General features: G+C 40.3%; 1 pseudogene; it reads left to right on the top strand.

The window, feature by feature from the left end:
- Nucleotides 1-19,064: 19,064 nt before the first annotated feature.
- LOC128661790 (uncharacterized) lies at nt 19,065-19,183 on the top strand (annotated as a pseudogene).
- The last annotated feature ends 8,306 nt before the right edge of the window (nt 19,184-27,489 follow it).

Below are 27,489 nucleotides of genomic sequence, written 5' to 3'. Positions count from 1 at the left end.
GGGATTTGTTATCTGAGGGAGAAATTTCTGATTCAGGAAAGACGCTTCCTCAGACAGATTCTGATATGACGGCCTTTAAATTTAAGCTTGAACACCTCCGCTTATTGCTTAGGGAAGTATTAGCAACGCTAGATGATTGTGACCCTATAGTGGTCCCAGAGAAATTGTGTAAAATGGATAGATACTTAGAGGTTCCTGTTTACACTGATGTTTTTCCAGTCCCTAAGAGGATTGTGAATATTATTGCCAAGGAGTGGGATAGACCAGGTATTCCGTTTACTCCCCCTCCTGTTTTTAAGAAAATGTTTCCCATATCTGACACCATAAGGCAGACAGTTCCTAAGGTGGAGGGAGCTATTTCTACTCTGTCTAAGCGTACAACTATACCTATTGAGGACAGTTGTGCTTGCAAAGATTCTATGGATAAAAAATTAGAGGGTCTCCTGAAGAAGATTTTTGTTCATCAAGGTTTCTTTCATGTAATTAGCAAGAGTCCATGAGCTAGTGACGTATGGGATATACATTCCTACCAGGAGGGGCAAAGTTTCCCAAACCTCAAAATGCCTATAAATACACCCCTCACCACACCCACAATTCAGTTTTACAAACTTTGCCTCCTATGGAGGTGGTGAAGTAAGTTTGTGCTAGATTCTACGTTGATATGCGCTCCGCAGCAAGTTGGTGCCCGGTTTTCCTCTCAGCGTGCAGTGAATGTCAGAGGGATGTGAGGAGAGTATTGCCTATTTGAATGCAGTGATCTCCTTCTACGGGGTCTATTTCATAGGTTCTCTGTTATCGGTCGTAGAGATTCATCTCTTACCTCCCTTTTCAGATCGACGATATACTCTAATTTATTTACCATTACCTCTGCTGATTTTCGTTTCAGTACTGGTTTGGCTTTCTACAAACATGTAGATGGGTGTCCTGGGGTAAGTAAATCTTATTTTCTGTGACACTCTAAGCTATGGTTGGGCACTTTATTTATAAAGTTCTAAATATATGTATTCAAACATTTATTTGCCTTGACTCAGAATGTTCAACATTCCTTATTTTCAGACAGTCAGTTTCATATTTGGGATTATGCGTTTGAATCAATCATTTTTTCTTACCTTAAAAATTTGACTTTTTTTCCCTGTGGGCTTCATTTTATTGCGTCATTCTTGGCGCGGACTTTTTTGGAGCAAAAAATCTTTTCTGTTTCCGGCGTCATACGTGTCGCCGGAAGTTGCGTCATTTTTTTACGTCCTTTTGCGCCAAAAATGTCGGCATTCCGGATGTGGCATCATTTTTGCGCCAAACAATGTGGGCGTATTATTTGGCGCCAAAAAATATGGGCGTCGCTTTTGTCTCCACATTATTTCAGTCTCATTTTTTCTTTGCTTCTGGTTTCTAGAAGCTTGTTTATTGGCATTTTTTCCCATTCCTGAAACTGTCATTTAAGGAATTTGATCAATTTTGCTTTATATGTTGTTTTTTCTCTTACATATTGCAAGATGTCTCACGTTGCATCTGAGTCAGAAGATACTTCAGGAAAATCGCTGTCTAGTGCTGGAACTACCAAAGCTAAGTGTATCTGCTGTAAACTTTTGGTAGCTATTCCTCCGGCTGTTGTTTGTATTAATTGTCATGACAAACTTGTTAAAGCAGATAATATTTCCTTTAGTAATGTACCATTGCCTGTTGCAGTTCCCTCAACATCTAAGGTGCAGAATGTTCCAGATAACATAAGAGATTTTGTTTCTGAATCCATCAAGAAGGCTATGTCTGTTATTTCTCCTTCTAGTAAACATAAAAAATCTTTTAAAATTTCTCTCTCTACAGATGAATTTTTAAATGAACATCATCATTCTGATTCTGATGATTCTTCTGGTTCAGAGGATTCTGTCTCAGAGATTGATGCTGATAAATCTTCATATTTATTTAAAATGGAATTTATTCATTCTTTACTTAAAGAAGTACTAATTGCTTTAGAAATAGAGGATTCTGGTCCTCTTGATACTAATTCTAAACGTTTAGATAAGGTGTTTAAATCTCCTGTGGTTATTCCAGAAGTTTTTCCTGTTCCTAATGCTATTTCTGAAGTAATTTCCAGAGAATGGGATAAATTGGGTAATTCATTTACTCCTTCTAAACGTTTTAAGCAATTATATCCTGTGCCGTCTGACAGATTAGAATTTTGGGACAAAATCCCTAAAGTTGATGGGGCTATTTCTACCCTTGCTAAACGTACTACTATTCCTACGTCAGATGGTACTTCGTTTAAAGATCCTTTAGATAGGAAAATTGAATCCTTTCTAAGAAAAGCTTATCTGTGTTCAGGTAATCTTCTTAGACCTGCTATATCTTTGGCTGATGTTGCTGCAGCTTCAACTTTTTGGTTGGAGACTTTAGCACAACAAGTAACAGATCATGATTCTCATAATATTATTATTCTTCTTCAGCATGCTAATAATTTTATCTGTGATGCCATTTTTTATATTATCAGAGTTGATGTCAGGTTTATGTCTCTAGCTATTTTAGCTAGAAGAGCTTTATGGCTTAAAACTTGGAATGCTGATATGGCTTCTAAATCAACTCTACTTTCCATTTCTTTCCAGGGTAACAAATTATTTGGTTCTCAGTTGGATTCCATTATCTCAACTGTTACTGGTGGGAAAGGAACTTTTTTACCACAGGATAAAAAATCTAAGGGTAAAAACAGGGCTAATAATCATTTTCGTTCCTTTCGTTTCAACAAAGAACAAAAGCCTGATCCTTCATCCTCAGAAGCAGTTTCAGTTTGGAAACCATCTCCAGTCTGGAATAAATCCAAGCCTTCTAGAAAGGCAAAGCCTGCTTCTAAGTCCACATGAAGGTGCGGCCCTCATTCCAGCTCAGCTGGTAGGGGGCAGGTTACATTTTTTCAAAGAAATTTGGATCAATTCTGTTCACAATCTTTGGATTCAGAACATTGTTTCAGAAGGGTACAGAATTGGTTTCAAGATGAGACCTCCTGCAAAGAGATTTTTTCTTTCCCGTGTCCCAGTAAATCCAGTGAAAGCTCAAGCATTTCTGAATTGTGTTTCAGATCTAGAGTTGGCTGGAGTAATTATGCCAGTTCCAGTTCTGGAACAGGGGATGGGGTTTTATTCAAATCTCTTCATTGTACCAAAGAAGGAGAATTCCTTCAGACCAGTTCTGGATCTAAAAATATTGAATCGTTATGTAAGGATACCAACGTTCAAAATGGTAACTGTAAGGACTATCTTGCCTTTTGTTCAGCAAGGGCATTATATGTCCACAATAGATTTACAGGATGCTTATCTGCATATTCCGATTCATCCAGATCATTATCAGTTCCTGAGATTCTCTTTTCTGGACAAGCATTACCAGTTTGTGGCTCTGCCGTTTGGCCTAGCTACAGCTCCAAGAATTTTTACAAAGGTTCTCGGTGCCCTTCTGTCTGTAATCAGAGAACAGGGTATTGTGGTATTTCCTTATTTGGACGATATCTTGGTACTTGCTCAGTCTTTACATTTAGCAGAATCTCATACGAATCGACTTGTGTTGTTTCTTCAAGATCATGGTTGGAGGATCAATTTACCAAAAAGTTCATTGATTCCTCAGACAAGGGTAACTTTTCTGGGTTTCCAGATAGATTCAGTGTCCATGACTCTGTCTTTAACAGACAAGAGACGTCTAAAATTGATTTCAGCTTGTCGAAACCTTCAGTCACAATCATTCCCTTCGGTAGCCTTATGCATGGAAATTCTAGGTCTTATGACTGCTGCATCGGACGCGATCCCTTTGCTCGTTTTCACATGCGACCTCTTCAGCTCTGTATGCTGAATCAATGGTGCAGGGATTACACAAAGATATCTCAATTAATATCTTTAAAACCGATTGTACGACACTCTCTAACGTGGTGGACAGATCACCATCGTTTAATTCAGGGGGCTTCTTTTGTGCTTCCGACCTGGACTGTAATTTCAACAGATGCAAGTCTCACAGGTTGGGGAGCTGTGTGGGGCCTCTTCTGAAGAGAGAATTGTTCATTTGTTTTCAGACAGACAATGTCACAAATGTGGCATACATCAATCATCAAGGAGGGACTCACAGTCCTCTGGCTATGAAAGAAGTATCTCGAATTCTGGTTTGGGCGGAATCCAGCTCCTGTCTAATCTCTGCGGTTCATATCCCAGGTATAGACAATTGGGAAGCGGATTATCTCAGTCGCCAAACGTTGCATCCGGGCGAATGGTCTCTTCACCCAGAGGTATTTCTTCAGATTGTTCAAATATGGGAGCTTCCAGAAATAGATCTGATGGCGTCTCATCTAAACAAGAAACTTCCCAGGTATCTGTCCAGATCCCGGGATCCTCAGGCGGAAGCAGTGGATGCATTATCACTTCCTTGGAAGTATCATCCTGCTTATATCTTTCCGCCTCTAGTTCTTCTTCCAAGAGTAATCTCCAAGATTCTGAAGGAATGCTCGTTTGTTCTGCTGGTAGCTCCGGCATGGCCTCACAGGTTTTGGTATGCGGATCTTGTCCGGATGGCCTCTTGCCATCCTTGGACTCTTCCGCTACGACCAGACCTTCTGTCGCAAGGTCCTTTTTTCCATCAGGATCTCAAATCCTTAAATTTAAAGGTATGGAGATTGAACGCTTGATTCTTAGTCAAAGAGGTTTCTCTGACTCTGTGATTAATACTATGTTACAGGCTCGTAAATCTGTATCCAGAGAGATATATTATAGAGTCTGGAAGACTTATATTTCTTGGTGTCTTTCTCATAATTTTTCTTGGCATTCTTTTAGAATTCCAAGAATTTTACAGTTTCTTCAGGATGGTTTAGATAACAGGTTTGTCCGCAAGTTCCTTGAAAGGACAAATCTCTGCTCTTTCTGTTCTTTTTCACAGAAAGATTGCTAATCTTCCTGATATTCATTGTTTTGTACAAGCTTTGGTTCGTATAAAACCTGTCATTAAGTCAATTTCTCCTCCTTGGAGTTTGAATTTGGTTCTAGGGGCTCTTCAAGCTCCTCCGCTTGAACCTATGCATTCATTGGACATTAAATTTCTTTCTTGGAAAGTTTTGTTCCTTTTGGCAATCTCTTCTGCCAGAAGAGTTTCTGAATTATCTGCTCTTTCTTGTGAGTCTCCTTTTCTGATTTTTCATCAGGATAAGGCAGTGTTGCGAACTTCTTTTGAATTTTTACCTAAAGTTGTGAATTCCAACAACATTAGTAGAGAAATTGTGGTTCCTTCATTATGTCCTAATCCTAAGAATTCTAAGGAGAAATCGTTACATTCTTTGGATGTTGTTAGAGCTTTGAAATATTATGTTGAAGCTACTAAGTCTTTCCGAAAGACTTCTAGTTTATTTGTTATCTTTTCCGGTTCTAGAAAAGGCCAGAAAGCTTCTGCCATTTCTTTGGCATCTTGGTTGAAATCTTTAATTCATCTTGCCTATGTTGAGTCGGGTAAAACTCCGCCTCAAAGGATTACAGCTCATTCTACTAGGTCAGTTTCTACTTCCTGGGCGTTTAGGAATGAAGCTTCGATTGATCAGATTTGCAAAGCAGCAACTTGGTCCTCTTTGCATACTTTTACTAAATTCTACCATTTTGATGTATTTTCTTCTTCTGTAGCAGTTTTTGGTAGAAAAGTACTTCAGGCAGCGGTTTCAGTTTGAATCTTCTGCTTATGTTTTTCATTAAACTTTATTTTGGGTGTGGATTATTTTCAGCAGGAATTGGCTGTCTTTATTTTATCCCTCCCTCTCTAGTGACTCTTGCGTGGAAAGATCCACATCTTGGGTAATCATTATCCCATACGTCACTAGCTCATGGACTCTTGCTAATTACATGAATGAAAACATAATTTATGTAAGAACTTACCTGATAAATTAATTTCTTTCATATTAGCAAGAGTCCATGAGGCCCACCCTTTTTTTGTGGTGGTTATGATTGTTGTATAAAGCACAATTATTCCAATTCCTTATTTTATATGCTTTCGCACTTTTTTATCACCCCACTTCTTGGCTATTCGTTAAACTGAATTGTGGGTGTGGTGAGGGGTGTATTTATAGGCATTTTGAGGTTTGGGAAACTTTGCCCCTCCTGGTAGGAATGTATATCCCATACGTCACTAGCTCATGGACTCTTGCTAATATGAAAGAAATGAATTTATCAGGTAAGTTCTTACATAAATTATGTTTTTTCTCTCCAACCTATTGCATGCATTGTTCCTGTAACAACTGCAGCTGCTTTCTGGTTTGAGGCTCTAGAAGAGGCTCTTCAAATGGAGACTCCATTAGAGGAAATTATGGACAGAATTAAGGCCCTTAAGTTGGCTAATTCTTTTATTACAGATGCCGCTTTTCAACTGGCTAAATTAACGGCAAAGAATTCAGGTTTAACAATTTTAGCACGCAGGGCGTTATGGCTTAAGTCCTGGTCTGCTGATGTGTCATCTAAGTCTAAACTTTTGAACATTCCTTTTAAGGGTAAGACCCTATTCGGGCCTGAACTGAAAGAGATTATTTCAGACATCACTGGAGGGAAAGGTCATGCCCTCCCTCAGGATAGATCAAATAAGATGAGGACCAAACAAAATAATTTTCGTTCCTTTCGGAACTTTAAGAGTGATCCCGCTTCAGCTTCCTCTGCTACAAAACAAGAGGGGAATTTTGCCCAATCCAAGTCAGTCTGGAGACCTAACCAGGCTTGGAACAAGGGTAAACAGGCCAAGAAGCCTGCAGCTGCCTCTAAGACAGCATGAAGGGGTAGCCCCCGATCCGGGACCGGATCTAGTAGGGGCAGACTCTCTCTCTTCGCTCAGGCTTGGGCGAGAGATGTTCAGGATCCCTGAGCTTTAGAAATTGTGTCCCAGGGATATCTTCTGGAATTCAAGGGCTCCCTTCCAAGGGGGAGATTTCACATTTCTCGATTGTCTGTAAACCAGACAAAGAGAGAGGCGTTCTTACGCTGTGTAGAAGACCTACATACCATGGGAGTGATCTGCCCAGTCCCAAAAGGTGAACAGGGGCTAGGATTTTATTCAAACCTGTTTGTGGTTCCCAAGAAAGAGGGAACTTTCAGACCAATCTTGGATCTCAAAATTCTATACAAGTTCCTCAAAGTTCCATCATTCAAGATGGAGACTATTCGGACTATTCTACCTCTGATCCAGGAGGGTCAATATATGACTACCGTGGACTTAAAGGATGCGAATCTACACATCCCTATTCACAGAGATCGTCATCAATTCCTCAGAATCGCCTTTCTAAACAGGCATTACCAGTTTGTGGCCCTTCCCTTCGGGTTGGCCACGGCTCCCAGAATTTTCACAAAAGTGCTAGGGTCCCTTCTGGCGGTTCTACGACCATGGGGCATAGCAGTGGCGCCTTATCTAGACGACATCTTAATTCAGGCGTCAACTTTCCAGCTAGCCAAGTCTCACACAAACATCGTGTTGGCTTTTCTGATATCTCACGAGTGGAAGGTGAACATTAAAAAGAGTTCTCTCTTCCCTCTTACAAGAGTTTCCTTCCTAGGGACTCTGATAGACTCGGTAGAAATGAAAATATTTCTGACGGAGGTCAGAAAGTTAAAACTTTTAACCACTTGCCGAGCTCTTCATTCCATTCCTCGGCCATCAGTGGCTCAGTGTATGGAGGTAATCGGACTCATGGTAGCGGCAATGGACATAGTTCCTTTTGCCCCCCTACACCTCAGACCACTACAACTATGCATGCTCAAACAGTGGAATGGGGATTATGCAGATTTATCTCCTCAATTGCATCTGGACCAGGAGACCAGAGATTCTCTTCTCTGGTGGTTGTCTCAGGACCACCTGTCTCAGAGAATGTGTTTCCGCAGGCCAGAGTGGCTCATTGTAATGACAGATGTCAGCCTGCAAGGCTGGGGTGCAGTCTAGAACTCCCTGAAAGCACAGGGCTTATGGTCTCGGGAGGAAGCTCTACTCCCGATAAACATTTTAGAACTGAGAGCGATTTTCAATGCACTTCAGGCATAGCCTCAGCTTGCTGCAGCCAAATTCATCAGGTTTCAGTCGGACAACATCACGACTGTAGCTTATATCAATCATCAGGGAGGAACAAGGAGTTCTCTAGCGATGATGGAGGTAACCAAAATAATCCGGTGGGCAGAGGATCACTCTTGCCATCTCTCAGCAATCCACATCCCAGGAGTAGAGAACTGGGAGGCGGATTTTCTAAGTCGCCAGACTCTTCATCCGGGGGAGTGGGAACTCCATCTGGAGGTATTCGCCCAGCTGTTTCAGCTATGGGGCGCACCAGAATTGGATCTGATGGCGTCTCTTCAGAATGCCAAACTTCCTCGTTACGGGTCCAGGTCCCGGGATCCCAAGGCGGTACTGATAGATGCTCTAGCAGTGCCTTGGTCGGTCCTTCAAATTGGCTTATGTATTTCCACCGTTGCCTCTCCTCCCACGTCTGGTTGCCAGAATCAAGCAGGAGAGAGCTTTGGTAATTCTGATAGCTCCTGCGTGGCCACGCAGGACTTGGTATGCAGACCTAGTGGACATGTCCTCGGTTCCACCGTGGACTCTGCCAATGAGGCGGGACCTTCGAATCCAAGACCCTTTCACGCATCCAAATCTGATTTCTCTGCGTCTGACTGCTTGGAGATTGAACGCATGATTTTATCAAAGCGTGGTTTCTCTGAATCGGTCGTTGATACCCTGATTCAGGCTAGAAAGCCTGTCACCAAGAAGATTTATCATAAGATTTGGCGCAAATATCTTTATTGGTGTGAATCCAAAGGTTACTTGTTGAGTAAGATTAGGATTCCTAGAATATTGTCTTTTCTCCAAGAAGGTTTGGAGAAGGGATTATCTGCTAGTTCTCTTAAAGGTCAAATATCTGCTTTGTCTATTCTACTTCACAAACGTCTGGCAGATGTCCCAGACGTTAAAGCATTTAGTCAGGCTTTGGTCAGAATCAAGCCTGTATTTAAACCTGTTGCTCCGCCGTGGAGCCTAAACTTAGTTCTTAAAGTTCTTCAAGGGGTTCCGTTTGAACCTATGCATTCCATAGATATTAAGCTTCTTTCTTGGAAAGTTTTGTTTTTAGTAGCTATCTCTTCAGCTCGAAGAGTTTCTGAGCTATCTGCTTTACAATGTGATTCCCCTTACCTGGTTTTCCATGCAGATAAGGTGGTTTTGCGTACTAAACCTGGGTTTCTTCCTAAGGTTGTTTCTAATAAGAATATCAATCAAGAGATTGTTGTTCCTTCTCTGTGTCCTAATCCTTCATCAAAGATGGAACGTCTGTTACACAATCTTGATGTGGTTCGTGTTTTAAAGTTCTACTTACAAGCAACTAAAGATTTCCGTCAAACATCTTCATTGTTTATTGTTTATTCTGGTAAACGGAGAGGTCAAAGGGCTACGGCTACCTCTCTTTCCGTTTGGCCTATGAGACTGCTGGACAGCAGCCTCCTGAAAGAATTACTGTTCATTCTACTAGAGCTGTGGCTTCCACATGGGCTTTTAAAAATGAGGCTTCTGTTGAACAGATTTGTAAGGCGGCGACTTGGTCTTTGCTTCATACTTTTTCCAAATTTTACAAATTCAATACTTTTGCTTCTTCGGAGGCTATTTTTGGGAGAAAGGTTCTACAAGCAGTGGTGCCTTCCGTTTAAGGTCCCTGTCTTGTCCCTCCCTTCATCCATGTCCTAAAGCTTTGGTATTGGTATCCCACAAGTAAGGATGAATTCATACACTCGATACATCTTACAAGAGAAAACATAATTTATACTTACCTTATAAATTTATTTCTATTGTGATGTATCAAGTCCACGGCCCGCCCTGTTTTTTAAGACAGGCATATATATTTTTATTTTAAAACTTTCAGTCACCACTGCACCCTATAGTTTCTCCTTTTTCTTCCTAGCCTTCGGTCGAATGACTCGGGGGGGTGGAGCTAAGGGGGGAGCTATATAGACAGCTCTGCTGTGGGTGCTCTCTTTGCCACTTCCTGTAGGGGAGGAGAATATCCCACAAGTAAGGATGAATCAATGGACTTGATACATCAAAAGAGAACTAAATTAATCAGGTAAGTATAAATTATGTTTTTTTAGGGGTACAGCCAGTGGCCAACAGTGGGCCACAGGCACAGTCATAAATATTGTAGTATTACCTGAGAGAGGGGGGAGAGATATACCAAATAAAATGATAAATGTCAATAATGGTACTAATCATGTTCTCTCCCTATAGACCGGAGACGGACGATTTAGCTGTGATGATGAGCAACCTCAGCCTGGAAGCTCTAACAAATCTCTTCCTTTGCAGCATTCTCTTAACCTTATTTCACAGATGCAGTACACAGGAACCCAGTCAACCCTATTATAGAGGGGACCGGTAAGAATGAAAGTTCTTCTGCATCAGGTAACACGGCGGATTCAGGTAACCTGTGGCAAAGCCCACAGATGTGTAATCATGCCAATTTTATGTGTGAAATGGTAGAAACTGCAGGGAGATATTATGTATTAGCTGAGCTCCAGGATTAAGTCTCCAACACTATAATGGGATTAATTGATACTGCATCTCAGACAACTATTTTATCTCAGAGATACTACACACAGCTAAATGAGCTAACACGCCACAAACCTAAAATAAAAGAATTTGATGGTTCACTAATAGGTGTTGGGGGTGACTCTCTAAAACTCTACAGTACTGCATGGTTAAAATTTAAACTGGGGAACAGGGTAATAAGACACCCTGTCATTATAGTGGATCTGCCAACTGATCGTTTAATTATTGGTAGTGTTCTCCTGAAGCGATTAAGCACCATAATTGATTGCATAAATAATGTAATTTTGTCACAAGTAAAAAGGCCTATTAATTATGAGCGATCTGGTATATCTCGCACCAGACATAACTGTCACGTGGTGGAAGAAAAGCCAGATGCTGTGGAGATTTATTTCAGGAATGACTCTATACCTGAAATCACTATCCTAAAAAAGAGATGATCAGACTCCTTTAAGTGACTCTGATGGTAATATTTTTAAAATTTCGCCTGGAAAGATAGTAAATATTTCCTTAGACCGCGATGTATTAACCATATCTCTCCACAAGGGGAACCCTAAATCCCCTAAAGGGGGAGGCCACACTCAATACCTAACAGGAATTGAGAAAGTTAAAGAGGATCTATTTATCCCTATACAAGTGCATGCCCTTGGTAAAATCAAATATTCTAAATTGAAGTTACAACCGGAAGCTAGCTACATAAGGGAAGGTTTATTAGCGCAGATAGCTGAACCTAAGGTGATTAAATATCTCTCACCAAGACCACTGTGTCCACGGCCTGGATGACAGGTCGGAAAGCTATAATGTCACAGCAAAGTATTTATTATCCATATCCATAGGTAATAAATCAGCGAAGCACCTGTTTTTAGTTTTAAATACTCCCCATAATCAAATATACGTTGGCAACGATCTCTTACATAGATATGCCATACAAATAGATTTGATTAACTTTTGCCTCTGGAGCATGTTAAAGGGGGACCCTGAAGTATTTCAGGATCAAAATCCCGCCCTAAAATCAAACCAGCAAATGTCATATGCTGTGAATATGCAGGTATCTAACAATGTTATAATCCCTGCTGGGGCTGATAAATTCCTCTTATCCTTACAGGTAAAGAGAGGTCAGAAATTAAAAACTTCTGAAACACTAACTTGCCTCGACCATAGAATGCAAAATCTGGGTATCACAATGACCCATACTCCTCTGGTAAATATTGGAACTCTTCCAATACATGTTATTGTGCATAACATGACCCCACAGTATATAACCTTATCCATGGGAGCTTCCATAGGATATGCGCTGGAATCAAGTTATTACACTTTTGGATTCCAGAATAATGTAAGTGGGATAATACCTGAAGGATACTTAACTGAAGAACAATTAATAGAACAATCCTTTGCATCTATGCCAGATAGACTATTTACAATTCAGTCTATTTATCCCTTCAGCTCAGAGGAAGGCATCTGTAAAATTGAAGAAGCCTCCCTGGTGTTTGATCAGCTGATCAAACAGCAAGAATACCCCAATACTCAGACTCATGGGGGCAATATAAATTATAATCAAGGAGATCTCACCTCTAAGTTGGAAGAAGCCTATGAAATAGGACAACCTGAAAAATTTCCAGGATTTCAGCAAATAGTCGAAGAGCAAATATCTTTAGCTAATGGCTGTTCCAGTGATGATGAACGCCAACAGCTACGAGAACTCCTGATGGAGTACAAGGATATTTTTGCTAGGGATTCTTATGACTGTGGGACTACAGACTTGCACATTGCAAGAATCCAGACAGATCCCAATGCACCACCTGTCTTTGTTAAACAATACAGACTTCCTTTAGCCTCATATGATTCTCTTGCAGAAATCATAAGGAACTTGGAAGAACGGGGTATCATCCGACAGGTGCACAGCTCTTATAACAATCCTATTCTAGGTGTTCTTAAGCCCAATGAATAATGGCATTTGTGTACTGACTTAAGACAGCTAAACAAACGAGTGTACATGTCTAGCTGGCCTGTGCCATATATTGACCAGTGCCTAGCACAGATGCAGGGATCCAAAATATTTACTGCCATTGATTGTGCACAGGGATATTGGACCATAAAAGTACATGAAGAGGGGCAGTATAAACTTGCAATTCTTGTTCCAAAAGGTCCAGTATGCATTCCAAAGATTCCCGTTTGCATACATAAATTCTGGACATGAATTTGCTGTATTCATGCATAAGGCTATGTCTGGAAAGGGGGACCTTATTTTATGTTGATGATGTTTTAATCAAAAGCACAGACTTTGAAAAACACATCACAGAGCTTAAACACGTCCTCAGCCAACTTAAAAGGGCAGGTGTGAAATTATCCCTACAAAAAGCTCAATGGTGCCCCTCTCGTGTAAACTTCTTAGAACATGAAGTTACTTCTGAAGGATTAAATCTTCAGAAGAAAAAGGTGGAAGCTATAATAAATTCTAAAAACCCAACTAACTTAAAGGAATTGAGATCATTCCTGGGTATGACAAATTATTCTCGCAAATTTATTGATAATGATGCAGAATTAGCTAAACCACTGCTACTTCTTCTAAAGAAGGATGTGAAATGGCACTGGAGTTAGACTCAAGAGACAGCCATCAAGGAGCTGAAGAGAAAACTCACTCAAGCACCTTGCTTAGCGTACCCTGAAGGTGGTAAACCTTTCTACCTGGAGACAGGTTACACAGATATAAGCATGAGTTCTGTTTTATACCAAAAGCATGATAATTTAAGCAAAATCATTGCTTATGCGAGCAAAACTCTATCCCCAGTAGAAAATTTAGCGATTGCGAAAAAGCCCTCTTATCTACTGTATGGGCTCTACAAAATTTCTGCAGCTATATACAGGGCGATAAAATTATTGTAGAAACGGCCCACCAGCCTTTGCTATATCTGCAAAGTGAGAGAATAAGAGATGGGAACTTGTCTAATAGCCGCATAACAGCGTGGACTCTCTACTTACAAGGCTGGCCTTTAGAAATTTGCTACAAGCAGAATAAAAAGATTCCAGTTGCACAGGGGCTTGCTGAGCTCCACAACTGTACTGCTAAGGATCATGGGGAAGAATTATCAGAAGATGATTTCCTGGAGGAACAATTGCTTTCCCCATATAAAATGCACAATGAGGACCATTGTCAAACATTACCTTGGGTATAGTTACCTTGGTGAGTCTTTGATCAGAATCTGAATCTGAAACTTCAACTCTTTTGTTCTCTTAAGTGTTATGTATAAGAGTTGAGGATTCTAACGCTTCTGAGGATAATTCTATTAAACAGCGGGATTTGATTTTTAAACCCTCTGCTAAATCTCCCAAGGTATTTCCAGTTCCTAATCCTAATGCAATCTCTGAGATAATATCTGAAGAGTGGTCCAAGCCTGGTATCAATTTTAATCCAGCTCAAATATTTAAAGGATTTTTTATTTGCCTGCTTCTAATTTAGAGCGGATGGTGCTGTTCCTACTTTAACTGAACATACTTCTATTTCTCTTGAGGTTAGTACCTCTTTTTAAGACCCTATGGATTTTGGATCCTTTTCATAGAAAGGCTTTTCAGCAAGCAGGATTATTTTAAGGACAACAATTTGTATTGCTTGCATAGCTGCAGCTTGTACCCTTTGGTTTAAGTTAATAAATAAGAGAAAAAGAGGTGCTGAAATACTGGTAGTTTCTTCAAACTGACCTTGTTTAGGGTATTTAGAGGTAGACAGTTTGAAGTGTGTTTTTGAGCAATAATATTAATTGTACACACAATAACCCTATGCAGAAATAGGGGAGAAAAGATTGCTCTTATTAGCACAAAAAGATTAGGAATTAAAGTTAAAATTTAACTTTTAATAGTTTTCTAAATAAAATGACAGCTGCAATAATAGTGTATAGGATATTATATTGGCGTGCCAGAAAGAAAAGTTTAAAAACACATCTCTGGTAAAGGAGACTTGTTACAAATTAATAAGCTTATTACAATGTTGCTAAAGGTTCTGTAATGGAGGGGGAGATGCCATGGATTAAGGACGTTGTGGAATTGTCAGGGTGCCAGGAATCAGACTGAGACGAGAAGTGCAAAAATAATCACACCTTTATTAATAGCAAAAAATAATAAAAAGTCCACAAGTCAAATAACAAGCCAGGAATCAAAACCAGAGCTGGTAGTCAGACGAGCCGAGTCAGGAGCCAAAGTGAGTAGTCAGACGAGCCGGAATCAGGGACAACGAGAACAGCAGAGTCAGGAACAAGACAGAGATCAGGAACCAGGAGGGACGTCAGACAGCCAGGGAATACACAGGAGCTCTCACAAACAGGTCTGAGACAGCGCAAGGGCAAAACATACTGAACAGAGGCCCTTTAAATAATAAGTGATGACATCACAATTCTGAGACTGCATCCTGTCTCACACGGATGATGTACATCAGTCTGGCCATAAAAGGAAGTGCAGGAAATGAGCAGCATCACACAGTTTGCACCAGAGTCAGCAAGAGAGGTGAGTAAAATGGCTGCCAGCAGCACATGGCAAACAAAACAGGGAAAAAACCCTTACAGGAATTCAAACATTTAGAACGGCTCTAATAAGGATCAATTCCTAATATTCCCCTGCATAGGAGTAGAGCAAGAGTTTCGTAATAAGTGGCTAACACCCTCCCATCCTTCCCACCATTTATTAGCAACTAAGAAGACTAAAATCATAGTTTGATATTTAAACTAAATTCAACTGTGTGCAAGTTAAAAACACAACAGGTGCCCCTGACGCGGTCGTGTTTCACTTAACGCTTCCTCAGGGGGGTGGAAAGTGTAAGTGTTTATCAGAGCAACTTTCTAAGGAATCTGCTGGTGAACTTTTATAATTAATTAAGACTCTTGGAAACAGCTAATGATTTCATTTGTAATGCAGTTGTTACTATTGAGATAAATACTAAGAATATGGCTCTAGCAGTCTTGACTAGACCAAGTCCAAAGCCTTGTGGTTGAAATCATGGCCTGCTGACATGGTTTCTAAATTAAGACTTCTGTGTCTTCCTTTTAAGGGGAAGGTGTCTGGTCTGGATGAATTAGTTTCTGTGGTGACTGGAGGAACTCATGCAGTATAAGAAGAAAAGGGGTAATCCTAGAGCCTCTAGCCATTTTTTCCCATTAATCTAAGAGCCAAACGTCCCTCTTGCCTCTTCTCCCACAAGCAGGGGCCTTCCAGTTTTCCTTGGAAACCAAACCAAAATTGGAACAGTCTTAACAGTTCAAGAAGCCTATTTCCACAAACAAATCTGCATGAAGGTGTGGCTCACAAACCTCTGTTAGGGGGCATATTATGCCTTTTTCAGGGTGATTTGGTTTCATTCTGTTAAAGATCCATGGGTTCTGAACATTTATTTCACAAGGATACAGAATAGGTTTCAGATCAAGGCCTTCCAGGGGAATGTTTCTTCATTCTCATGTTCCAAAGAAGCGCAGGAGCCTTTTCTTTCCTAAGATATGGTGAGTCCACGGCATCATCAATAACTTTTGGGAATATCACTCCTGGCCAGCAGGAGGAGGCAAAGAGCACCACAGCCAAGCTGTTAAGTATCACTCCCCTTCCCGCAAACCCCAGTCATTCTCTTTGCCTCTGTAAATGGAGGATGTGAAGTTTTGGGTGTCTGAAGAAAATTGATTTCTTTTACTACAAGCAAGATTTTATTATTTTAGAAAAGCCAGAGTAGGTTTACTCTGATATTTTACTTGTTTTGGGTTTAGCTGTAGTCCATGTTAGTCTCTTCAGTAGGGCAGTTGTGGCTTTAAAGCAGTTAGGAACTTGTGAGGTGGGCCTTGCTGTGTTTTCTTAGCATGCTTCTGCCCTAGTATAGAAAGCCTGAGTAGGTTTACTTTGTTCTTTCTTCTTACTACAGGTCTCTGTGAGGAGTGGCATCCTCTCAAGCTGTGTAGGCTGTCCTCCTGCCGGACGGCTAGATGCAGGTAAGTGCTGTTTGTCTTCCAGGGTGGGAGGCTTGCACTTTAAAGGGTTCCTGCAAATCAATTATTGAGACATATTTATATCCTAGTTAGGATATTAATAAAGGCAGTGGGCAGGCACTTCATGTGATTTATGAGAGAGACTGATTCCCCTTATTAGTGATAAGGGGTTAACTAGTTGGGTAAGGCTAATACTTTATTTGTTGCTTCATAGGAGCCTGTGAGGAGGCTTATTAGAAGTTTTTGGGGTGTTTGTCACTTTATGAAAATATACAATCTGTGCCAGGTTTTTTCATCTCTTGCTAAGATTATTATCGCCAGGCGATATTGTTTCTTGGTTCTAGCCTGTCCTAGAGGTATACTGTATAGTATTTCTAGGGCTTGCAGGAAGCTATTAGGTTTTTTACCAATAACGCTTCAGCACTTTGGATTGGCAACCTCAAATATTATACATGTAGCCTACTGTGTGCAGGACTCTTAGTAGCTTAGGATATATAGATTTCAGTGTGCCATTATTTCACTGCGCACAGTATCTGCTTCGTATGGCTCTGCCTCCTTCTTGGAGTAAGATCGGAGTGGCGCCATTTCTGACTGCTCCTGAGCACTCACGTGACAGGCTCCTTCTCTGTCTGAGATCGGAGCGGTGGTCTTGTTTCAGTCTAAATGTATTATTTAGACTGTACTGTTAGGGACTCGATGTTCCATTTTTTTTTTTTAGTATCTGTTTGCTGTTAGCTGTTTAGTGTCACAAAAGGAATCCGCTACTTATAGAATTTGCTTAAGTCTTAATTAAAATGCTTTAGCTTGAGGAATTGAGACACTTTTTTATACATTTCTGCTAAAAGGTAACTTTCAGGAATATAGGTTGGAACAGGGTCTGTTCCTATATATTTATATATGTATGTATTTCCTGTTTTAAGGCTAATCTGGAAAATCTTAAAGTGACAGTTCTCATTAAGTATTTTGCTTAAGGATTAAAGCAGGTTTGTTTTTGTCTCTCAGGATGTCACTGTTTAATCATTGCCACAGCTTCTCCTTAAATGTCCCTAGCCTTTATGGCATCACATGCAGTGCCCTGCAGTTCCTCACAATCTCCTGGAGGAGATATTTGCCTGCAGAATTTGCTGCCTAGATATCTTTTGAGGTATTTTGGCATTATCTGTTTTTCCTGTTTTAAGGCAAATCGCAAGAGGAATTTTGGAGATCAGATAGTAAGGTTTCTGTTCCACCTGCTGCTATACGGGTTGTTCTCTCTCCTAAGTCTGGTGATGAGGTTTCGCTGGTAGCTTCTGAAGGTGAAATCTCTGAATCAGACAGTATAATTCCTTCATCTGATGCTGAAGTGGTCTACTTCAGATGTATGCTTGCATACCTCATGTACTGTTAAAGGAGGTTTTAGCTACTTGGACGACATCAATACCCCTGTCATTGTCAACTCTTGGAAGTTTTGTAAACTTTATCTTTTCTATGATGTTCCTTCCTTGGAGGAAATGTGTCTAGACCTGCTATGGAAATTTTCACAGGAGTAGGAGAAGCTAGGGATACCTTTCTCCCTGTCTCCCGTCCTTTAATGAATTTTCCTGTTGCTGACTCCAGTTAAATGCACCTTGCCCTAAGTAAAAGGGAGCCTTTCTACTATGACTCAGAAAACTTTGATCACTATGGAGGGTAGCTGCTCCTTTTCGGATCCATGGATAAGAAGCTGGAGGTTTAATTGTTCATTTGAGCAATGCCTTGGCTTATCAGTCTTGCGGTAATAGCCCACTGGACATTGTGACTGTAATGATCAGCTGAGAAGCCTACCTGTGGCTTAGCTAAGCCTAGGCTTTATAGTTCTGCAGTTGCAGGTTCCATATTTTATGTTTCCTCCAAATCCATGCTTCTAGCGTCTCCTTTTAAGGATGAGACCTTGTTTGGACTTGGTCTAGCAGAATTATCCTCTGACTTTTTGGGTGAAAGAAGGGTTTTTCTACCACACGTCAAGAGAGTAAGAGTAAAGGAAAGTTTTCCTTTTACTCTTTCTTAGACTCCCATATGGGCTAGCAGTTAGGATTCCTGGTTTTCACCCAGGCGGCTTAGTTTCGACTTCCGGTATGGGAAGCAAAGTTTATATGTCTTTTGGAGTCCAGGGGCAGATTTCTCCTTCTAGAGTATCTGCAATCCAGGTATCATGAGAAGCATTCCTTGAACTGGGTTCAGGATCTTCCTCTCTGGGAGTGATAGTTCCAGTCCCAGTTTGGGAAAGGGATCTAGATATTTTCCTCAAGTAACTAAAGTTCTGACTTTCAAAGTAGTATCCTTGCTTCTTTGGTTCAAGAGGACCTGTTCATAGCGAACATAGACCTGTAGGATTTTTTGTTCCCCTGATTTGTGGTCTTTTCTAGTTTCTGAGTTTCGTCATCCCTGAAAGACTTTTAGGTCTTGGGGTATTACAAGGGTGTTCTTTTGGACAATATATGGTTCAGGTGTCATCCTTCCTTCGATCTATCTCTCCTTCAAGAGATCTTGTTGGAGAAGAGTTCCCTTGTCCCGTCTTCAGGGTGATTTTATTGAGTCTACCGCCACAATGCTCTGTATGCACCCAATTCCATCTGATCTCAGAAGTTAAGCAGGGCCAGGCCTGGTCAGTACCTGGATGGGAGTCCACCTGGGAACACCAGGGGTAGTAGGCTTGGACCTTAATAGATTCTCTATCTAGGAGAAGATGTCTAACTGAGGTTGGATAATCAAATATTTATTCCCTTTCCTTTCTCTGCTGTCTTTTGTCCAGCCAACAGCAAGTTCTAGTGGTCCGGTAGATAGCTTAGCCATATTTCAACCAGATGGTTGGGTGTTTGGATCTAGCTATAGTTGATTTTCCTTCACTTCTCAATGTCTAAATGTATGGAGGGAATTGGTCTGATGGTTTCCATGGACATCATTCCCTTGGCTATTTTTTATAAAATGGAGAACATTTAGATCTGTCTGAGGTTAGATCTAGATCAGGTGACAAGAGATTCTCTCCCGTAGTGTTTTTTTCAGGAGTAACTGTCTCAGAGCGCGTGCTTCTGGAGACATTCCTGGGTGATGTGACCACAGACGCCAACCTGCTGGGTTGGTATGCAGGTCTTGTTTAAGGCACAGGGGTTATGGACTTGGAGGTGTCTGCTCTCCTCTTTAACATCTTGGAGATCCCTTCTGTGTTGTACCCGGATGGCGCTGCAATATCCTGGATAGTTACCTCCCTGTCAAGCTAAGTTTCAACATTTTAAGGGCTCTTAAGACACTTATTTGCAGTGCTGGTGATGATCGGCTTCTGTCCAGTGGCAGAAAAATTAACCAGCGACATTTTGCTCACTGCCCTCACGACCATCTGAGATACTTCTCCACTGTGGCTTTAGGAGAGCCTAATTGTTTCCCTACACTTTTACAACTATTTACATTATTGGATAAAGAAATTTACTTCAACTAAACTAATCAATCTTACTATGGTGTGACAAAAGGGGTAAGAATTACATAACTATCACTAACGTGGTACTGAATATTCCTACCATTGCTGTATGGGAATCTCTATGCTGTTTCCACCTTAGTTTACATTTTGTTATAAACTGATCTCATTATAATATCTGAATTTGATTTTTCTGTTCAAATTACAATTGTAGCACTTTAAATTACAATTTAAATACCATTAAATACACCTTCCTTTACTTATTGTTATAAAGACATCTCCTTTCTCAAGGTGCAATCTCAGATTTTGGGTTTCCTTTCATCTTTATTATAGACTCTCCCTACTGACTAAAGGTTTACCTAAAATACAAGGGAAACAGGTAAAATGGGGGGAGGGGGGAGATGTATTTGCACCATCTTTTTCTGTATACAGGGAGTGCAGAATTATTAGGCAAGTTGTATTTTTGAGGATTAATTTTATTATTGAACAACAACCATGTTCTCAATGAACCCAAAAAACTCATTAATATCAAAGCTGAATAGTTTTGGAAGTAGTTTTTAGTTTGTTTTTAGTTTTAGCTATTTTAGGGGAATATCTGTGTGTGCATGTGACTATTACTGTGCATAATTATTAGGCAACTTAACAAAAAACAAATATATACCCATTTCAATTATTTATTTTTACCAGTGAAACCAATATAACATCTCAACATTCACAAATATACATTTCTGACATTCAAAAACAAAACAAAAACAAATCAGTGACCAATATAGCCACCTTTCTTTGCAAGGACACTCAAAAGCCTGCCATCCATGGATTCTGTCAGTGTTTTGATCTGTTCACCATCAACATTGCGTGCAGCAGCAACCACAGCCTGCCAGACACTGTTCAGAGAGGTGTACTGTTTTCCCTCCTTGTAAATCTCACATTTGATGATGGAACACAGGTTCTCAATGGGGTTCAGATCAGGTGAACAAGGAGGCCATGTCATTAGATTTTCTTCTTTTATACCCTTTCTTGCCAGCCACGCTGTGGAGTACTTGGACGCATGTGATGGAGCATTGTCCTGCATGAAAATCATGTTTTTCTTGAAGGATGCAGACTTCTTCCTGTACCACTGCTTGAAGAAGGTGTCTTCCAGAAACTGGCAGTAGGACTGGGAGTTGAGCTTGACTCCATCCTCAACCCGAAAAGGCCCCACAAGCTCATCTTTGATGATACCAGCCCAAACCGGTACTCCACCTCCAACTTGCTGGCGTCTGAGTCGGACTGGAGCTCTCTGCCCTTTACCAATCCAGCCACGGGCCCATCCATCTGGCCCATCAAGACTCACTCTCATTTCATCAGTCCATAAAACCTTAGAAAAATCAGTCTTGAGATATTTCTTGGCCCAGTCTTGACGTTTCAGCTTGTGTGTCTTGTTCAGTGGTGGTCGTCTTTCAGCCTTTCTTACCTTGGCCATGTCTCTGAGTACTGCACACCTTGTGCTTTTGGGCACTCCAGTGATGTTGCAGCTCTGAAATATGGCCAAACTGGTGGCAAGTGGCATCTTGGCAGCTGCACGCTTGACTTTTCTCAGTTCATGGGCAGTTATTTTGCGCCTTGGTTTTTCCACACGCTTCTTGCGACCCTGTTGACTATTTTGAATGAAACGCTTGATTGTTCGATGATCACGCTTCAGAAGCTTTGCAATTTTAAGAGTGCTGCATCCCTCTGCAAGATATCTCACTATTTTTGACTTTTCTGAGCCTGTCAAATCCTTCTTTTGACCCATTTTGCCAAAGGAAAGGAAGTTGCCTAATAATTATGCACACCTGATATAGGGTGTTGATGTCATTAGACCACACCCCTTCTCATTACAGAGATGCACATCACCTAATATGCTTAATTGGTAGTAGGCTTTCGGGCCTATAGAGCTTGGAGTAAGACAACATGCATAAAGAGGATGATGTGGTCAAAATACTCATTTGCCTAATAATTCTGCACTCCCTGTATGTAGATACCCATGTCTGCTTGTATCTCTTATTAAATATTCTAACTTTACTGTATGGATACATTTTTGGAGGCCTCTAAAGTGTGATTTCCAAGATAAAACTAGAGAAGTCATCTGTAATTCTGATTGCCCCAGTGGGCCTCGCAGTATTTGGTATGAGGATCTGGTTCCAATTTCCAGTTGCCCTCCTTGGCCTCTTCCTCTGCGTTCAGACCTGTCTCAAGGTCCTCCATCCAGATCTAAAATTTCTAAACCTGATGGCATGGAAATGTTACGCTTCGTTCTGAGACATAAAGGTCTCTCAGATTCTGTGATTGAAACTCTGATTCAGGCTTGTAAGCCATTTTCTAGGAAGATTTATCACAAGGTTTGGAAAACTTACATTTCCTGGTGTATAGATCATGGTTTTTCCTGGCATTATTTTAGTTTTTGCCGGATGGTTTAAATTAAGGTTTATCTGCCAGTTTCTTAAAAGGGCAGATTTCTGCTCTTTTAGTTTTGTTTCACAAAAATATTGCTAGTCTTCCTGATCATTCTTGTTCATGCTCTGGTCCAGATTAAACCTGTTATCAAGCCTATTTCTCCTCCTTAGAATCTTAACCTAGTGTTAAAGGGACAGTATACACCAATTCTCATATAACTGCATGTAAAAGACACTACTATAAAAGAATGAACACAGATGCCAATATAAAAATCCAGTATAAAATCTAGTGTTCAATGTCCCTTTAAGGGTTTTGCATGCTCCTCTTTTTGAACCTGTGTATAAATTGGACATTAAACTTATTTCAAGGAAAGTGTTGATTCTTTTGGCCAATTATGTCTGCTAATAGATTTTCTGAATTGTCTGCTCTTTCTTGTGAGTCTCATCTGATTTTTCATCAGGATAAGACTGTTTTACGACAGCATTTAATTTTTTGCCTAAAGTTGTTTCTACAGATAACCTTGAGAGATTGTTGTTCCCTCTTTGTGTCCTAATCCTAAAGATGCTTCTGAAAGATCTTTGCATTTTCTGACTGTTATAGAATTAAATATGTTGATGCTACTAAGGATTTCAGACAAACTTCTAGTCTGTTTGTTCTTTTTTCTGGGCCTAGGCAGGGCCGGCCCTAGCCATTGTGGGGCCCAAGGCAAGATGGGAAAATGGGGCCCCCTTTCTTCCCGCCAAATCTCTGCCACAACTCCACCCAATCTCAGCCCCCAACCCGCCCAATCTCCGCCCCCCAACCCCGCCCCACAGCTTTTATAATGAAAAAAAAATCATTTAAGGTAATGCACAACATTTTAAATATAAAAAAAAACATAAATCCACTAATGTGGAGCATTAGAACATTGTATATATTGCATATACCATTTGTACTATTTGAACAACTGTTTATGTATATAATGAAGAATTATGCTGACAATTAGGAAAAGTTGAGTTGAATTGGGCCTTATTTTTATGTGTTTTCTTATGATAACAAGAACATTACAGAGACGCCAGGGCCGGCCCTAGCAAGTGCAGGTCCCTAGCAAGTGACAGCCCAGGGCCTCTACCCAGAAAAAAAAATACTTAAAAGATATGGAGCAATGCACTGTACCACATAAACACACAGATATAATGCACACAGAGATATTTATATACACATACATCCACACACTCAGACACATACACAGGAACACAGGTGTACACAGCCCACACACACACACACAGCCCCCCCACACACACACAGCCCACACACACACACACACACAGCCCACACATACACAGCCCACACACACACAATAAATAAAATAATTGGTGCTCCCAGCAATAAAATGAAGCCCCCAGCCACCCTGCATTAAAATGATGCCCCACTGCAAAAAAATTATGCCCCAGCCCCACTTCAAAATAAATTATTTTCTTCTTACTCTGTATGACCTTGAATTCTCCTCTATGGACATGGACAATGTCTTATAGCTTGTCAATTTTGTTAGACTGTTGTATAACTGTACTATGTTGTTTGTATATTTATATATGTTAATCAATTTAGTTTTCATGAGAATTTCCTTGACAGAAACAAAGAAGGCTGAAGTTATTTTCAGCTTGTATCATTTTCAGGCAGTTTATTCTCATTCCATAGATCTTTTTATGCTTTGTTGGTGGTGCAGGATCTCACTTAGTTGGCTGGAAAGATTATTTTGGATGCCGATACAAGACAATCCTTTTCTTGGTCGATCAGTCATGTATCTATTGTTTCGTGGGCATTCTTTTGTCTGTCCTAATGGGACTCTGATCTTAACAGATGCTATTTTTTCAGGTTGGGGTGCAGTCTGGGGGTCTTAGAGAGCACAGGGAGTTTTGTTACTTCGGGAGGCAAAGTTGCCTATAAATGTTCTAGAACTCGCATTTTTCAGAGGTCTTCAGTTTTGACCTCACCTGAAAATACTTACCTGAGTTTCCAGCAGTGGCTTATACATCAATTATCAGGGGGAACTCACTGTTCCCTTTCGATGAGAGAGGTTTCCAGAATTCTTACGTAGAGTAGAAAGCAATTCCTGTATAACTTTTGCTAATTTTGTAACTATTACAGGGTTGTGCAATTTGGAAGCAGATTTTCTCAGTCTTCAATCCCTTCACCCAGGGGAAAGGTGTCTTTATCTGGAGTTAGATTGTAGATCTAAGGGGGCCTTCCGGAGGTGGATATGATGGCTTCTCGTTTAAACAAAGAACCCTCCAGATATTTTGCAAGGTCCAGGGATCTTCAGGCACAGTTTGTGGATGCTGTAGTAGCTCCTTGATTGTTTTGTCTGGTTTACATTTTTCCGCCTCTTGTTCTGTTACCAAGGGTAATAGCCAGGATCAAGCAGGAGGTATCATATGTAATCCTGATCGCTCCAGCTTGGCCTTGCAGAACTTGGTTGGCAGATCAGGTTAAGATGTTCAGTTGTCCTTCGTAGCTTCTTGCTCTGATTTAAAATTCCTCTGATTTAAAATTTCTAAACTTGATGGCTTGGAGATTGTCGTGAAACCAAGTGTTCAAAGAGGTTTTTCTGATTTTGTCATTTTGGTTCAGGCACATCAACCTTTGGTTCAGGCACATCAACCATTCTAAATAGAAACAAAAAATAAGTTACAAATATACAAAATTGCAGGACGCTACACAAGCATAGTCAAATACTATTACCAAAATGTATTTGCAAAATTATTTATTACAGAGAAAAACCTGTTATAAAATCACTCTTTAAAAGGCACACATTTATGTCGCTGACAAAAATCAATAGAGGTGAGAAAGTCCTTCCAGAATTCTGGTGTTGTTTTGTCTGGTTTACATTTTTCCGCCTCTTGTTCTGTTACCAAGGGTAATAGCCAGGATCAAGCAGGAGGTATCATATGTAATCCTGATCGCTCCAGCTTGGCCTTGCAGAACTTGGTTGGCAGATCAGGTTAAGATGTTCAGTTGTCCTTCGTAGCTTCTTGCTCTGATTTAAAATTCCTCTGATTTAAAATTTCTAAACTTGATGGCTTGGAGATTGTCGTGAAACCAAGTGTTCAAAGAGGTTTTTCTGATTTTGTCATTTTGGTTCAGGCACATCAACCTGTGACCAGGAAGATTTATCACAAGGTTTGGAAGGTTTTTATTTCCTGGTGTGTGGAACATGGGTTCAGCTTGACACTCTTTTAGAATTCATAGAATTCAATTTCTTCGGGAAGGTTTGTATAAGGATTTATCTGCCAGTTCTTTTAAGGATCAGATTTCTGCTCTTTCTGTCTTGTTTAACTTGTTGAATATTCAGAATTTTATCCAGGCATTAGTCATGATTATGCCTGTAATTAACCAATTTCTCCTCTATGGAATCTTATTTGTTTTCATAGTTTTGCAGGTTCCTCCTTTTATAACCTATGCATGTTTTGAATATTTGGCTTTTGTGCTGGAAGGTTTAGTTTCTATCGTTTTGCTAGAAGAGTTTCTAATTTGTCTGCACTTTGTTGTGAGCATTCTTATTTTGGTTTTATCTTCAGGATAAGGCAGTTTTGAGAACTCCATTTGCCCATTTGCCCAAGGTGGTTTCTTCTGTTAACATCAATCGTGAGATTGTCCTAATCTAAATTATTCTAAGGAGGAACTGCTCCATTATTTGGATGTGGTCAGCTCTTTGAAGTTTTATTTTGCAGTCTACTAAGGATTTTTGACAATCTTTTAGCTTCTTTATTCATTTTTCGTTAGCCTCTTGGTTAAAAGCTTTTTTCATATAGTTTACTTGGCGGTGGGTCAGTTACCTTCTGAATGGGTTACTACTGCCCATTCTACCAGATCAGTTGCTATTATATGGGACTTTAAGAATGAGTTTTTTTGGTCTTCTTACATATTTTTTCTAGATTCTACAATGTTGATGCTTTTGTATTTTTCTGAAGCAGCTTTTGGTAGATAAGTCCTCCAGGCAATGGTTTCTGAGCATTTAATATTTTTTGTATATATTTTTTCTGTATGAAAAGCTAAAAACAAAACAAAAAATTAATCCAATGTATTGGAAATAGTATGTCTGATCCTGCCCATATTACTAGTGGTGTTAGTTTCCAGGAGTAATGGATCATGGACTCTCAACAGACACCTTTTTTTCACATTCTAGTAGTGTTTACTCTGGAGATGGTAAGAGATCTTTACATTATCAACAGCTTTATTGGGGATATATTGATTTCTTAGTTCACTTTTGTTCCAAATTGATTGTGTTTCTGCGAGACCATACCAGAGGGTTTTTACATGCTCGCATGATAACATAAATATATATTATACTCATTCTAGCATAGATAGTTCCTCTGTACCGCTTGTTAACTGGGGTTAAAGTGCCTGTTTACTCTGTTATAGTTTCCTTATTGCAAAAAATGTAAAGGATAAGGATCCACGCTGGTAGAAGTATAAAGCAACTCTACTTAATCTATCCATTCTAAATAGAAACAAAAAATAAGTTACAAATATACAAAATTGCAGGACGCTACACAAGCATAGTCAAATATTATTACCAAAATGTATTTGCAAAATTATTTATTACAGAGAAAAACCTGTTATAAAATCACTCTTTAAAAGGCACACATTTATGTCGCTGACAAAAATCAATAGAGGTGAGAAAGTCCTTCCAGAATTCTGGTGTGTTTTTATGGGGCATTTTTCAAATTACAATACCACCTTATTTCACTCTGTATACGCCAACAGCAGTAATGCCTCACCTTATCTTCTATGGTATTTAAGATTCATAGAAATCTCCTGCAAGTGAAGAAAGCGTTTCTGACAGTCCGTTTACCTTAATCTTTCCCACGGAAGCTCTCTCCACTCCACTGACCATGTTGACATCCTTAAATATGGAACCAAACCTCTGCTCGTTAGTATCCCCCTAGTCAGCGTGAGGCTGCTGGTGCAACGCCGCCCCCTGCAGACTTGCGGCCAATGGGCTGCCAGCAGGGGGGTGTCAATCAACCCGATCGTACTTGATCGGGTTGAATTCTGGTGATGTCGGTCAGGGTTATGGAGCAGCGGTCTATGTGACCACTGCTTCATAACTGCTGTTTCTGGCGAGCCTGCAGGCTCACCAGAAACACGGGGCAT

Source organism: Bombina bombina, chromosome 5, assembly GCF_027579735.1.
Source record: "Bombina bombina isolate aBomBom1 chromosome 5, aBomBom1.pri, whole genome shotgun sequence".
Lineage (NCBI taxonomy): Eukaryota > Metazoa > Chordata > Amphibia > Anura > Bombinatoridae > Bombina > Bombina bombina.
Note: the sequence above shows the minus strand (reverse complement) of the source record. Positions and strands in the feature narration are given on the sequence as shown.